This window comes from Rutidosis leptorrhynchoides, chromosome 1 (assembly GCF_046630445.1).
Source record: "Rutidosis leptorrhynchoides isolate AG116_Rl617_1_P2 chromosome 1, CSIRO_AGI_Rlap_v1, whole genome shotgun sequence".
Classification (NCBI taxonomy): domain Eukaryota; kingdom Viridiplantae; phylum Streptophyta; class Magnoliopsida; order Asterales; family Asteraceae; genus Rutidosis; species Rutidosis leptorrhynchoides.
In genome coordinates, this window is record NC_092333.1 from 440146121 (window position 1) to 440161803 (window position 15683).

The window sequence follows — 15683 nt, forward strand, 5'->3', positions numbered from 1 at the left end:
TACGCATCGTCTTGTCCCACTTGCTCTAGATAGGTATTCCACCATGTTAACGCAGAACCTGTGAAGGTATGTGTAGCGTACTTTACTTTGTCCTCTTCAGTACACTTACTTATGGCAAACACCGATTCGACCTTCTCGGTCCACCGTTTCAATCCGATCGGTCCTTCGGTTCCATCAAATTCCAAAGGTTTGCAGGCAGTGAATTCTTTGTAGGTGCATCCTACACGATTTCCTGTACTGCTAGATCCAAGGTTATTGTTGGTATGTAGCGCAGCCTGTACTGCGGCTATGTTTGAAGCTAGAAAAGTACGGAATTCCTCTTCATTCATATTCACGGTGTGTCGAGTAGTCGGTGCCATTTCCTTTAAAATAGTTAAATGGAACAAGTTAATCATACAGAATATTAAGAGTAGTTAATAGTATTTCGTAGCATAATATGAACTCATTTATAAAAGCTTTTTCTTCATATTAGCGTTTTATAAGTTTAAATTCGGGTAGTACCTACCCGTTAAGTTCATACTTAGTAGCTAATATACAATTCAACTACTACAATTCTATATGAAAAACTGATTATAATAATATTTCGCGTTCAAACTTTTATACAATATTTTACAAACTTACAATACCGCTTATTTTACATAAAGCATGAAATATAGCACACAATAACTTTGATACAAGATAGTTGTGAAGACAATTCTAGCTAGTACACAAGTCGTTCAGCAAAGGCAATAAAGACACGTAATTCATACGTCCAGAAACAAGTCATGCATTCTGGTTTTACTAGGACTACTTCCCATCCTTGGTCTTGTGCAACATAACCGTTATGGCCGTTGATAAGACAGCGTGTTGTAACGTCATCAAAGGGACGAGGGTTACGTAATGTCCAACAGTCCCGTAATAATCTAAAAACCTCATTTCTTACCCCAATTACCGACTCCGTCACTTGTGGAAACATTTTGTTTAATAGTTGTAGCCCGATGTTCTTGTTCTCACTTTGGTGAGAAGCGAACATTACTAATCCATAAGCATAACATGCTTCTTTATGTTGCATGTTAGCCGCTTTTTCTAAATCACGAAGTCCAATATTCGGATATATTGAGTCAAAATAATTTCTTAACCCGTTGCGTAAAATAGCATTTGGGTTCCCCGCAATATATGCGTCAAAGTAAACACATCGTAACTTATGGATTTCCCAATGTGATATCCCCCATCTTCCGAACGAAAGCCTTTTATAAACCAAGGCATTCTTGGAACGTTCTTCGAATGTCTTACAAACTGATCTCGCCTTAAATAGTTGTGCCGAAGAATTCTGACCGACTCTAGACAAGATTTCATCAATCATGTCTCCGGGTAGGTCTCTTAAAATATTGGGTTGTCTATCCATTTTGTGTTTTTATACTGTAAAATAGACAAGAGTTAGATTCATAAAAAAAAAATACTTACTAATACAAGCAAATTTTTACATATATCATAAAGCATAAGCACACTATATTACATATATTACACCACACGAATACAACTATCTTATTCCGACTCGCTTGTTTCTTCTTCTTCGGTTTTGGTTCGTTTTGCCAAGTTTCTAGGGATATATGATGTTCCCCTAATACGAGCCGTCGTGATCCACATTGGTTTAGAAAAACCTGGTGGTTTAGAGGTTCCCGGGTCATTGTTACAACTTAAGGACTTCGAGGGTTGACGATACATATAAAGTTCATCGGGGTTGGAATTAGATTTCTCTATTTTTATGCCCTTTCCCTTATTATTTTCTTTTGCCTTTTTAAATTCAGTTGGGGTAATTTCTATAACATCATCGGAATTCTCGTCGGAATCCGATTCATCGGAGAATTGGTAATCCTCCCAATATTTTGCTTCCTTGGCGGAAACACCATTGACCATAATTAACCTTGGTCGGTTGGTTGAGGATTTTCTTTTACTTAACCGTTTTATTATTTCCCCCACCGGTTCTATTTCTTCATCCGGTTCCGATTCTTCTTCCGGTTCCGATTCTTCTTCCGGTTCCGACTCTTCTTCCGGTTCCTCTTCGGGAACTTGTGAATCAGTCCACGAATCATTCCAATTTACATTTGACTCTTCATTAATATTAGGTGAGTCAATGGGACTTGTTCTAGAGGTAGACATCTATCACATAATATCAAACGCGTTAAGAGATTAATATATCACATAATATTCACATGTTAAAAATATATAGTTTCCAACAAAATTTGTTAAGCAATCATTTTTCAAGTAAACACGGTCGAAGTCCAGACTCACTAATGCATCCTAACAAACTCGATAAGACACACTAATGCAAAATTCTAGTTCTCTAAGACCAACGCTCGGATACCAACTGAAATGTCCCGTTCTTATAGATTAAAAACGTTCCATATTAATTGATTTCGTTGCGAGGTTTTGACCTCTATATGAGACGTTTTTCAAAGACTGCATTCATTTTTAAAACAAACCATAACCTTTATTTCATAAATAAAGGTTTAAAAAGCTTTACGTAGATTATCAAATAATGATAATCTAAAATATCCTGTTTACACACGACCATTACATAATGGTTTACAATACAAATATGTTACATCGAAATCAGTTTCTTGAATGCAGTTTTTACACAATATCATACAAACATGGACTCCAAATCTTGTCCTTATTTTAGTATGCAACAGCGGAAGCTCTTAATATTCACCTGGGAATAAACATGCTTTAAACGTCAACAAAAATGTTGGTGAGTTATAGGTTTAACCTATATATATCAAATCATAATAATAGACCACAAGATTTCATATTTCAATACACATCCCATACATAGAGATAAAAATCATTCATATGGTGAACACCTGGTAACCGACATTAACAAGATGCATATATAAGAATATCCCCATCATTCCGGGACACCCTTCGGATATGATATAAATTTCGAAGTACTAAAGCATCCGGTACTTTGGATGGGGTTTGTTAAGCCCAATAGATCTATCTTTAGGATTCGCGTCAATTAGGGTGTCTGTTCCCTAATTCTTAGATTACCAGACTTAATAAAAAGGGGCATATTCGATTTCGATAATTCAACCATAGAATGTAGTTTCACGTACTTGTGTCTATTTTGTAAATCATTTATAAAACCTGCATGTATTCTCATCCCAAAAATATTAGATTTTAAAAGTGGGACTATAACTCACTTTCACAGATTTTTACTTCGTCGGGAAGTAAGACTTGGCCACTGGTTGATTCACGAACCTATAACAATATATACATATATATCAAAGTATGTTCAAAATATATTTACAACACTTTTAATATATTTTGATGTTTTAAGTTTATTAAGTCAGCTGTCCTCGTTAGTAACCTACAACTAGTTGTCCACAGTTAGATGTACAGAAATAAATCGATAAATATTATCTTGAATCAATCCACGACCCAGTGTATACGTATCTCAGTATTGATCACAACTCAAACTATATATATTTTGGAATCAACCTCAACCCTGTATAGCTAACTCCAACATTCACATATAGAGTGTCTATGGTTGTTCCGAAATATATATAGATGTGTCGACATGATAGGTCAAAACATTGTATACGTGTCTATGGTATCTCAAGATTACATAATATACAATACAAGTTGATTAAGTTATGGTTGGAATAGATTTGTTACCAATTTTCACGTAGCTAAAATGAGAAAAATTATCCAATCTTGTTTTACCCATAACTTCTTCATTTTAAATCCGTTTTGAGTGAATCAAATTGCTATGGTTTCATATTGAACTCTATTTTATGAATCTAAACAGAAAAAGTATAGGTTTATAGTCGGAAAAATAAGTTACAAGTCGTTTTTGTAAAGGTAGTCATTTCAGTCGAAAGAACGACGTCTAGATGACCATTTTAGAAAACATACTTCCACTTTGAGTTTAACCATAATTTTTGGATATAGTTTCATGTTCATAATAAAAATCATTTTTTCAGAATAACAACTTTTAAATCAAAGTTTATCATAGTTTTTAATTAACTAACCCAAAACAGCCCGCGGTGTTACTACGACGGCGTAAATCCGGTTTTACGGTGTTTTTCGTGTTTCCAGGTTTTAAATCATTAAGTTAGCATATCATATAGATATAGAACATGTGTTTAGTTGATTTTAAAAGTCAAGTTAGAAGGATTAACTTTTGTTTGCGAACAAGTTTAGAATTAACTAAACTATGTTCTAGTGATTACAAGTTTAAACCTTCGAATAAGATAGCTTTATATGTATGAATCGAATGATGTTATGAACATCATTACTACCTTAAGTTCCTTGGATAAACCTACTGGAAAAGAGAAAAATGGATCTAGCTTCAATGGATCCTTGGATGGCTCGAAGTTCTTGAAGCAGAATCATGACACGAAAACAAGTTCAAGTAAGATCATCACTTGAAATAAGATTGTTATAGTTATAGAAATTGAACCAAAGTTTGAATATGATTATTACCTTGTATTAGAATGATAACCTACTGTAAGAAACAAAGATTTCTTGAGGTTGGATGATCACCTTACAAGATTGGAAGTGAGCTAGCAAACTTGAAAGTATTCTTGATTTTATGAAACTAGAACTTTTGGAATTTATGAAGAACACTTAGAACTTGAAGATAGAACTTGAGAGAGATCAATTAGATGAAGAAAATTGAAGAATGAAAGTATTTGTAGGTGTTTTTGGTCGTTGGTGTATGGATTAGATATAAAGGATATGTAATTTTGTTTTCATGTAAATAAGTCATGAATGATTACTCATATTTTTGTAATTTTATGAGATATTTCATGCTAGTTGCCAAATGATGGTTCCCACATGTGTTAGGTGACTCACATGGGCTGCTAAGAGCTGATCATTGGAGTGTATATACCAATAGTACATACATCTAAAAGCTGTGTATTGTACGAGTACGAATACGGGTGCATACGAGTAGAATTGTTGATGAAACTGAACGAGGATGTAATTGTAAGCATTTTTGTTAAGTAGAAGTATTTTGATAAGTGTATTGAAGTCTTTCAAAAGTGTATAAATACATATTAAAACACTACATGTATATACATTTCAACTGAGTCGTTAAGTCATCGTTAGTCGTTACATGTAAGTGTTGTTTTGAAACCTTTAGGTTAACGATCTTGTTAAATGTTGTTAACCCAATGTTTATAATATCAAATGAGATTTTAAATTATTATATTATCATGATATTATCATGTATGAATATCTCTTAATATGATATATATACATTAAATGTCTTTACAACGATAATCGTTACATATATGTCTCGTTTAAAAATCATTAAGTTAGTAGTCTTGTTTTTACATATGTAGTTCATTGTTAATATACTTAATGATATGTTTACTTATCATAGTATCATGTTAACTATATATATATCCATATATATGTCATCATATAGTTTTTACAAGTTTTAACGTTCGTGAATCACCGGTCAACTTGGGTGGTCAATTGTCTATATGAAACCTATTTCAATTAATCAAGTCTTAACAAGTTTGATTGCTTAACATGTTGGAAACATTTAATCATGTAAATATCAATCTCAATTAATATATATAAACATGGAAAAGTTCGGGTCACTACATTATATACTACATCAAATTCTAGATTTTATTTATCCGCTCGTCCGAACCGACAATCACCCCGGTGTAATAGAAGAAGTCAACGAGCTTCGCGCTCGAGTAGTGGCTTTAGAGAATATGGTGTAAGGGTTACAAACACCAACAAATAACGAAGTATTAATTCATAATTTCAATTTTATTGAATAAATACTCCGTAAAAGTTATGTAATTTCTAAAGTCTTTAGGGATTATTCAGTTCTAGTTTCAACCGTAAATCAAATGAGTTTAATTTAATATTAACTCATTAAATCTATGTTACATCTGAAGAAAATATGCACATATATATTTTCATAAAGACTGTAATAAAATTCTGTTGTACAAAATATTAATTGTGAATTTTTTTTTAACGGGTAGGTAATACCCGAGAGATATATAAATTCACAATTAATATATTACATTTTTTGAAATCTGATTAAGCAAATCATCAACTATACTCCCAAAATCTCACAACAATATACATTCTTGTATAGAAATCAAAACAACCATTCTCACCCAAATTTGATTACGCATTCTGATTTTGACAAATCAAAATCCAAGTCATGATTTAACAGAAGACATCACTCTTAGATTCCTACATCTTTCAAAGCTATACTTTGACTTTAAAACCGTGTTAGAACATCATATGTATAATAATGATTACAAACTGTGTTCAAACTCTCCGAAGTTTTCGAAGACAATTCAAACAATGAACAATCGAGATGATGATCCAACCACATATTACCCACATTTATGTACCTAAAAAGCTCTCGAAGCCAAAGTCATAGTTCGACGCGTATCCGTGTCAGACCCTTTGGCATTTATTAGCTAAAATGACTTTTCAATTCCTTTTCAAAGTAGACAGTTTTGTCATAGCTCCAGCAAGTCAACTTCGACTTTTCAGTCGGACTAGTCTTATTATAACCTCGATAGATACGTTGCCCTTTTGTCATCGTTACTGGGGACCTTTCATATCTCGCCACCTTAGCAATAAACTTACCAACTTCAATTATCTTTGACTTTTCGAAAAATCATTATATTTATTGAAATCACATAATTTACTCATTCACATCTTGTAACGAGAATTGTCATACGAATCATCGAAAAACAGTAACCAGTATTTTGAAATCTCGCAGCATGTCTACGCCAACAGTTATATGTGTACGTAAAACGTCTATCTCCTGGACTTACATACTTTGAATGTGAAGTTCTGAAAAATATTTTGAACTGCAAACTAGTTCTTGAAATGCTGACGAAGCATCAAAAACTGTAAACGATCTTAACAGTAAAAAGTTTGATGACAAAGAATAGTAAGGTGGTAAAGCTGAGAAAAAGAGAAGGTTTGGAACTGGAAAACGGATTGAACAGACTATGAAGTAGGCTGTGGACAAAGCACAAAGACTAAATCTGCCTTCAAAGAATCCAAATGATTCAGTGCCTGCTAAAGTCATTAACGAATACCTTACTCTTTATTCTAAACCTTTACAGACAAATCTTCATCATCATCCATCAATATTAGAAATTCTAAGATATTATCATATCTTTCATTATAAATATCCGCGATATTTCTGAAGATATTTTCACAACTAATCTTATCTGAAGTCATTTATCTCTTTGCGCTATCAGTGTTACATCATATAAGAAACTATTAGTTTCTATATTCTATAAACTTTCGAGTTTAAATTATGAATGTTTTGAAGTAGTATCGGGAACTGAAGCATGAGTTAGTATAATATAATGACACTTGATCAACGTGATTATATTATAGTAAGTCATGCTGAATTTCTAATGGGACATGACGATTCACAGACCATGCCGTCATCATGTTCCATGTTACACGACTCTTGTATTCTATTTAATCTCTAAAAATATCAAGAATATATTTTCTTGATGATTCGGTCTTTTAAGGATATTCTGGTAAATTAACAAATCAAGATCGTGCCATTACCATTTCCTTCTTAGAACATTAACTATGTTCATTCTGAAATTCATATCTGCGAATACTGGACCATTACAAACGTTGCTTAATCGTAAGAAGAAGAAACGAAAGGACAAAACTCCAAAATAGAAATTGGAGTATAAATCGAAACAAATAGAAGGGAGCATTAACTGTGGATGTCAATGATTATAGAAGACAAAAGCAGGGGCTTTGAAATATAAGGGAAGATATAAAACCCAACAACCACCCAAAAATTATAAACCGTATATATCGATGCATATAGCAATATAAAGACACGGAAGAACTAAAAACACTATAAAACCGAGAGTATAGTAGAAGTAAATAGATTCTTCCGGAGGCAGATGAAAAAGAAGAACGACAGATATGAAAGTGAGGAGTATATCGAGAATCAGTACTGGATGAAGCATATTGACAAATACTTTAAAATATGAGTTGTGGGAGAAAGAATAGAAGGTGTGAGTTGTAAGGAAACGAAGGAGGTGAATTTATAGTGAAATACCCGACAGAGAAATCAAGATGGATTATCGTATTAATTCGAAGAGAATAATAATCTCCTTAATCACCGAAGCATCAAATCCAACATAGATTACAAAGATTTTCTTTAAATTCGGAGATCAATTGTGATGACGTCAAAAGATATGACGAATCACTATAATCTTATTTCCTTCATTTACGATAACTTCCCTCATACGCTTTGAGTAATCGAATTATTTTATCCATACTTCTTAGACATGATAAAACTTCATAATCGTCATAATAACATTCTCATTGTTAGCCATAACGACCTCTATCAAATTTCGGGGACGAAATTTCTTTAACGGGTAGGTACTGTGACGACCCGGAAATTTCCGACTAAATTTAAACTTTATCTTTATATTATTCTGACACGATAAGCAATGTTTGTTAAGTTAAATCTCAATGATTTTAAACTATGTTTATACATTCATTTAAACCTCGACCAAATTCCAATGATTCACGAACCATTAAATGAACATATATGAATATGTATGTATATGTGTATATGTTATAAATTGAAAATGTCAACAAAGTATTTAAAAGTATAATGATTTATATGAACGTATTTGTTTCAATATGATTATCGACGAAATTAAAAAAATATATATTAAATGATTGAATTATCAGAAACATTGAATTATGATTACAAGTCTCTGTTGAGAGGTCCACTATGATTTGAGAAATCTATTCCTCTTAACGATATTCGGAATAATTTGTAAAGCTATTTATAAATAAAAATAAAAAGTGTCATTTACGAAAGTTAGACAAAAGCTAGTGGAGAATTGGTTTCCATAATATTCTATTAATCTATTTTCAAACGTACAAAAATGTTTTTAGTTTAAAAAGAACTTTACTATTAAAACGTATGTAACTTTTATAAATATCTAGAATCACTTTTGACAACTCATTACTTAACCAGTATAATAAATATAACGATATTTATATTTTATTTCATTAAATATATATAACGATTTAAATTAATATTATATATATTTATACTCGTATTATACATACATAGCTTTTATACTTTTACTATACTTTAACTTTACCTTTACTTTACTTTTACTTTACTTTAACTTTAATAATTCATACTTTAATAATTCACTTTAATAATTCATACTTTAATAATTCACTTTAATAATTCATAATTTAATAATTCACTTTAATAATTCATACTTTAATAATTCACTTTAATAATTCATACTTTAATAATTCACTTTAATAATTCATACTTTAATAATTCACTTTAATAATTCAAAAATATATTATAAATAGAATTCAATAGGTTTCATTATTTCATAGAAACTTGAAAATATATTTCTCTAAACTCTCTCAATCGATTTACATATATATATATATATATATATATATATATATATATATTTGCTCTGTATTATTTCAAGATATTATTAGTATACATAAAATATTACGACGGAGTGATGTCCGAGTGATTTCAAAATAGTTTTTTGAATGAGTCGAAGCTAAGGAAATTATGGATTATAGCTATGGAGGTGATGGGTATGGTTCATGGGTATGCTCGTGAGGTCAATCTAGTGTTTATCATCTCCGTTGCGTCTACGTACTTTCCTGCAATATTGAATCTCAATATTGATACGTGAGCACTCATAACTTAACTTTTATATATCAATAGTGTATCCCTGACTAGTGCTCGAGTATATAGGATTATGCATGCTTGTACATTCGATATTGTCCTTAGATAGGTTTGTTGAATCCTGAATTAGATACATATGATACTGAGATAGGGTATATGATATGCATGTCATTGGAAAGCTAGCGAAAAATTAAGAACTTTTCATTTAGATATCGAATGGTTTCGATGAACGGATTTGAAGTTATAGTCAACTGAATTTTAGTATTATTGTTAAAATGATTATTATTACTATCGTCGTTATTATTTTAATAGAAATATCATTGTTATTATAAAATATCATTATTACTATTATGTTAGTATTATCATTTTATCATAATAACATTTTTAGTAAATATAAATATTGTTATTTTTTTATAGAATAATAATAATTATTATTACAAAATAATACAACTTTTAGTTATTATTATTATGATCAATATTATTTTATCAAATAAATAGGGGATACAAAGATATTTTTCACCACGCGTAATATAATTACATTAATAATACTTACCACTATAGTTTTAAGATATTAAGTGAACTTTATAAATTTTACTACTTAAGATATATAAAAGTATATTTTATCATATATAAACGTTAATATAAATTTTTATTAATAAATGACTTTTATTATTATAAAATCTAATAAATATATTTAAATATATAAAACGACTATAGTTAAGTTATATAATAAACACGTATAAATTTTAGAAGTCATTTTGGGTCAAGTTGACTTTTGTTGACTTTTGCATATTAGTCTCGAGCATTAGGATTGTGGTACACTATGACTTGACCAAAAATTGTTAGATAAATATTGACCAACATATAAATATATATAATTAATATAGGTTCGTGAATCCGAGGCCAACCTTGCACTTGTTAAATGACGTTATATGTATTTTTACTACGAAATACAGTATGGTGAGTTTCATTTGCTCCCTTTTATATATATTTTTGGGACTGAGAATACATGCGCTGTTTTTTTTATAAATGTTTTACGAAATAGGCACAAGTACTAAAACTAATTCTACGTGGGTTTAAACCAGAAATATACCCTTAGCTTGGTAACATTAAACTACTTGTCTATGTACGGTAGGCGCGAATCCTAAAGATAGATCTATTGGGCCTGACAAACCCCATCCTGACTATGGGATGCTTTAGTACTTCGAGGTTATTTTAAACACACCTGATCTGGTGTACTTCAGAGGGTAAAACATGAACGTTAAGGCTTGTTACCGGGTGCCTACAATTTACAGAATACTCTTATACACTTGCGAGTGTACATATATTTATAAACGGAAATCTTGTGGTCTATTAATATATTGAAATGATTGTTATGATAAACCTATGAACTCACCAACCTTTTGGTTGACACTTTAAAGCATGTTTATTCTCAGGTATAAAAGAAATCTTCCGCTGTGCATTAGCTCATTTTAAGGATATTACTTGGAGTCATTCATGGCATATTTTGAAAGACGTTGCATTCGAGTCATTGAGTTCATCAAGATTATTATTATGTCAATTATAGTTGGATGTATTATGAAATGGTGTGCATGCCGTCAACTTTCGTTGTAAAGAAAGTTTGTCTTTTAAAAACGAATGCAATGTTTGTAAAATGTATCATATAGAGGTCAAAATACCTCGCGATGTAATCAACTATTGTGAATCGTTTATAATGTATATGAACGGGTCCTTTCAATGTCAATCACATAAAGCATGACGGTCAATCAAAGGGAGTAAATCCCAATAATCTCATTAGTAGCTACAAACACAGCTGTTGTGACTAATGCCGTTAAACCACTGGCTACTTCTACCTTATTAAGAAGAAGTAATCACGTCACAACTGGTCTTAATCGAGCACAATATATAACAAACATAGATAAGCATTTGTTCGCAATCAAATGATACATAATAACTAAAACAATGTAACAAGGGCGTACCTTTTTAAATAAGAAGTCATCTTCCTATCTATCAACACATCGATCCCACCTGCACCCCTGACCCCTCTTCACACTCATGTAACTCATCACTTAAGGGATTGTTGCCGAAATCAGTTTCGATTGTCGCCGTCCTATTTCATTTGTCTTTCCCTTCATATCTCGAGGTTCATTTTATCACCGACGAAATATGTATCTTTATTCAACTCAATGCCCTGGTACACTCTCTGAACATGTCTAATCTCCTATCTAGACTCACTGACATAACTCTGGAGAAACTGGGGTCAACGGGTCAACAACAGGGTTCGATCGATCGCCATACCTGTCTTATCACAACATCTCACACAAAACTTAGTAGATAATCTGTTAGTACCTATCACTAATCATAGTCACATAGGTGCATAACTATACATTCACTTGTCCCCCCACTTGGATTCTTGACACGACACATTCATAAGTTTGGGAGTATAACACTTACATAGTGTACACATTGCCAAACCTATGCTCTGATACCAACTTTTAACACCGTACTTTTTTACAGGCATTTTTTTTAGTTTATTAAAGACACTCACAGTGGAAGACTTAAAGGTTTTCACATCATATATTAGTACATAATTATATGATAATACACTTCGTAGATGTTATGTTATTTATACAAACCATTTGACCATTTAGTTAAATACAAAACATCAGAGTTATACACTGTGTCAAACATCTTCACTTGCCTTGCAAAACCCACCAAAAGCTGCCAATCTATACCTGCAGGGAAAAACATTGTGGGGGAATTAGCATAACGCTAAGTGAATGGCAATATCTAGGTGGACATCACTACAAGCATGAAGTACAGTTTATAGGCACTGGTCACTAATCACTTAAAGCCATAAACAAGAGGACCGGCAACCCATAGCTGATCAATCTTGAATATACCGATAGTCCACACTACTGAGTCACTGGTATAGTCTTCCAGACGTGACGCACTTGTCATTCACACTATACCACTAATCAGTAACACTTGGACCCAATACTATCACCCTAAATACATAAGGTAAATAGCATTGACCTCTTACGTATTACGAAACTCCTCGACGTTCACTGGGTGCTCACATAATCACATATAGTCATTACACTGGTCACAGACTCATTACACAGTCTAATTATACGCATGGCATGGATCACTATACTTGTGACAGTATAATCACATCCATAAAGATAATTCCACTCACCTGGAAGCACAAGTACTCAGTTGTCTTATATCACTGAGCCTTCACATTTCCATTTATCACCTGAGAATATCAGTTCTCTAGTTAGTACACTTTTCAATCAAATTACTCATTAGCATAAATATCACAACAATACAGTAAATGGGTTAGAATTGCACTTGACCCAAACATACAAACACTGTCACTCGCACGGATGAGGTCTCACTCGTGCGACTGACTATGCTAACTCGCACGGGTAAGTATCCTCACTCGCACGACTGACCTATCACTTATACTGGTGATTATTAAACCTACTCACATGGTTTAGTGTCTCACTCGTGTGAATGGTGTCATGACCTGGAAAATTTCAACTAATTTTAAATCAAACTCTTGATACAATATTATATTTTTGACACGATGAGCGAAGTCTGTTAGGTTGAGTCTCAAAATTTTTGAACTGTTTTCTTGCATACATTTAACTTCGACTGTCCTTGACGACTCACGAACAATTAATTGTAAATAGATGTGTGTGTATATATATATATATATATATATATATATATATATATATATATATATATATATATATATATATATATATATATAATTGAAAATATAATTTGAAATATTATATGATTTAGTTGATAGAACTAAATATGTAAAATAATATACGATATAATAAAGTTTGCTATTAAAATGGATCATATATCCCTTGGTTTTATTTTTTTTCTTTTTGCTATTAGTGTAGATCACAAATCAAAAGAGTAACAGATTTTATTTGTTATGGTTTCAACCTTGGTTTTGTTTGTTCCTTAATATATCAAAAGCGACTAAACTAAACTGAGTAAACTAAAAATAAAACTATTAAACATTTCTAGGCTACTATCTCTATATCCTTCGTCTCCATCGCAATTAGTAATGTAAAATTTTTATAGTGGTAGCAAGTCTTGGGTGTTATGGGATTGAACCCATGTCAACTTATACTTACTGTATACGCCCAACGTGTTATATAATATATAATTCGATGTATATATATAAAATTGTGAGCATATACTATTTGCTTTATAGAAAATATATAATTAGTCGTAATGGAACATTTAGCAAGAAAGGTGACAAGAAAAGTGAAATATATATATATATATATATATATATATATATATATATATATATATATGTATATAATAAAAGTTAAAATATAAGTCATATGGCAATTAGATGGGCTGAATCCTATTATAGAAAGAAAAAGAGGCGGACCACATTCAATGGATGGATTGGTCACGAGAAAGCAAGAACCAGAAAAAGAAGTATTTTTGGCTGTTAATGGTGCAGACCCCATCTGGGGAATTTTTTTTTTTTTTTTTTTTTTGCAACAAGTCATATTAAATTCTATATATACATGTAACATCTAGAGATTAAGAAGGAGCTCTATTCTTTTTATTCTTATTATCTATTATCTATCTCTGCTCGATCAAGTTCCAAACACCCCATGTAATGACCCGCACTTTTTCGATCGTTCTATACTTATAAGAATAATATTTACATAAATTAAACCTTACCAACATGATAAGCAATCGAAATTGATGAGATTTATGTTTTTGAAAAGAGTTTACACAACGTTTGACCGTCTAGTTTGACCGATGATATCACGAACTATACAATATATGATAATTATACGTTTGTGTATATATATGTATACATACATATTTAACATGATCTAAGAATGTTATAATATCTTATTTTGTATTAATAACAATAAGTTATAAGTATATTTTGAAACTACTAACTTAAGTTTTCAAAACGATAACCATACGTAACGTTAATTGACATAAATACTTATGACCTATAATGTTTATACATATATCGTATAAGTAATGTATTTAATCACTTTTTAAGGACTTAAATACATAAAACAATATAAGTGTATTCACAAAAGATAGCTATATTTGAATCCTCATTCCATTTTTCACAAAATTTCTATACGTATATCTAGAGTATATGTACTCGTATCATACCTAGCTCCTATACGTATTTACTATTGGTATATACACATCAAATCACCACCAACCAGCCCTTGTTCAATGCCTTATGTATAAGGTAATTACTTTGTATGATTGCTTGACTAAATACATAAGATTACAAGCTTGAAATTTGTCCATGTCCCCCCCCCCTTGATCACGTTTTTAAGGAGTAAGAAGTACTCCATTTTTGATTCACTTTTACTTCAAATCTTTAGATAAAAACACACACTCTCTCAAGATCCTTAAACTCCATAACCATTCAGCAAGAAACCATGAAGATCTCGCCATAGAAACAAGCCTTAAACACCATAAAAAAACCTTTACAAAAACACTTCAAGAATCCTTTCCAAGAACACAAACTTACTTCCAATATTTCATCCAATTCCATCACCCTTTTGGTTCTAGGTTCTTACTCCTCTTTTACAGCAATCTTGTCCAAGTAACTGGAGGTAGTAACTTTGTTCATAACCTTATTCGATTCATATATATATAGCTATCTTATTTTGTGGTATAAAATTTTAACAACAAGAACATAGTTTGAATGTTTTCAAACTTGTTTGCAAACTAAATAGATCCTTCTAACTTAATTTTTAAAATACTTCAAGACCTGTAATATAACATAAATATATGCTAATTTAACAAGGTATAACTTGGTTTTTCAAAGAACACCTTAAAAACTGAATTTACGACGTCGGAGTGTAACCGGGGGCTGTTTTGAGTTGGATAATTAAAAACCATCTTGAACTTTGAATTGGAGGTTTATATTCTGGAAAAATGATATTTCTTATGA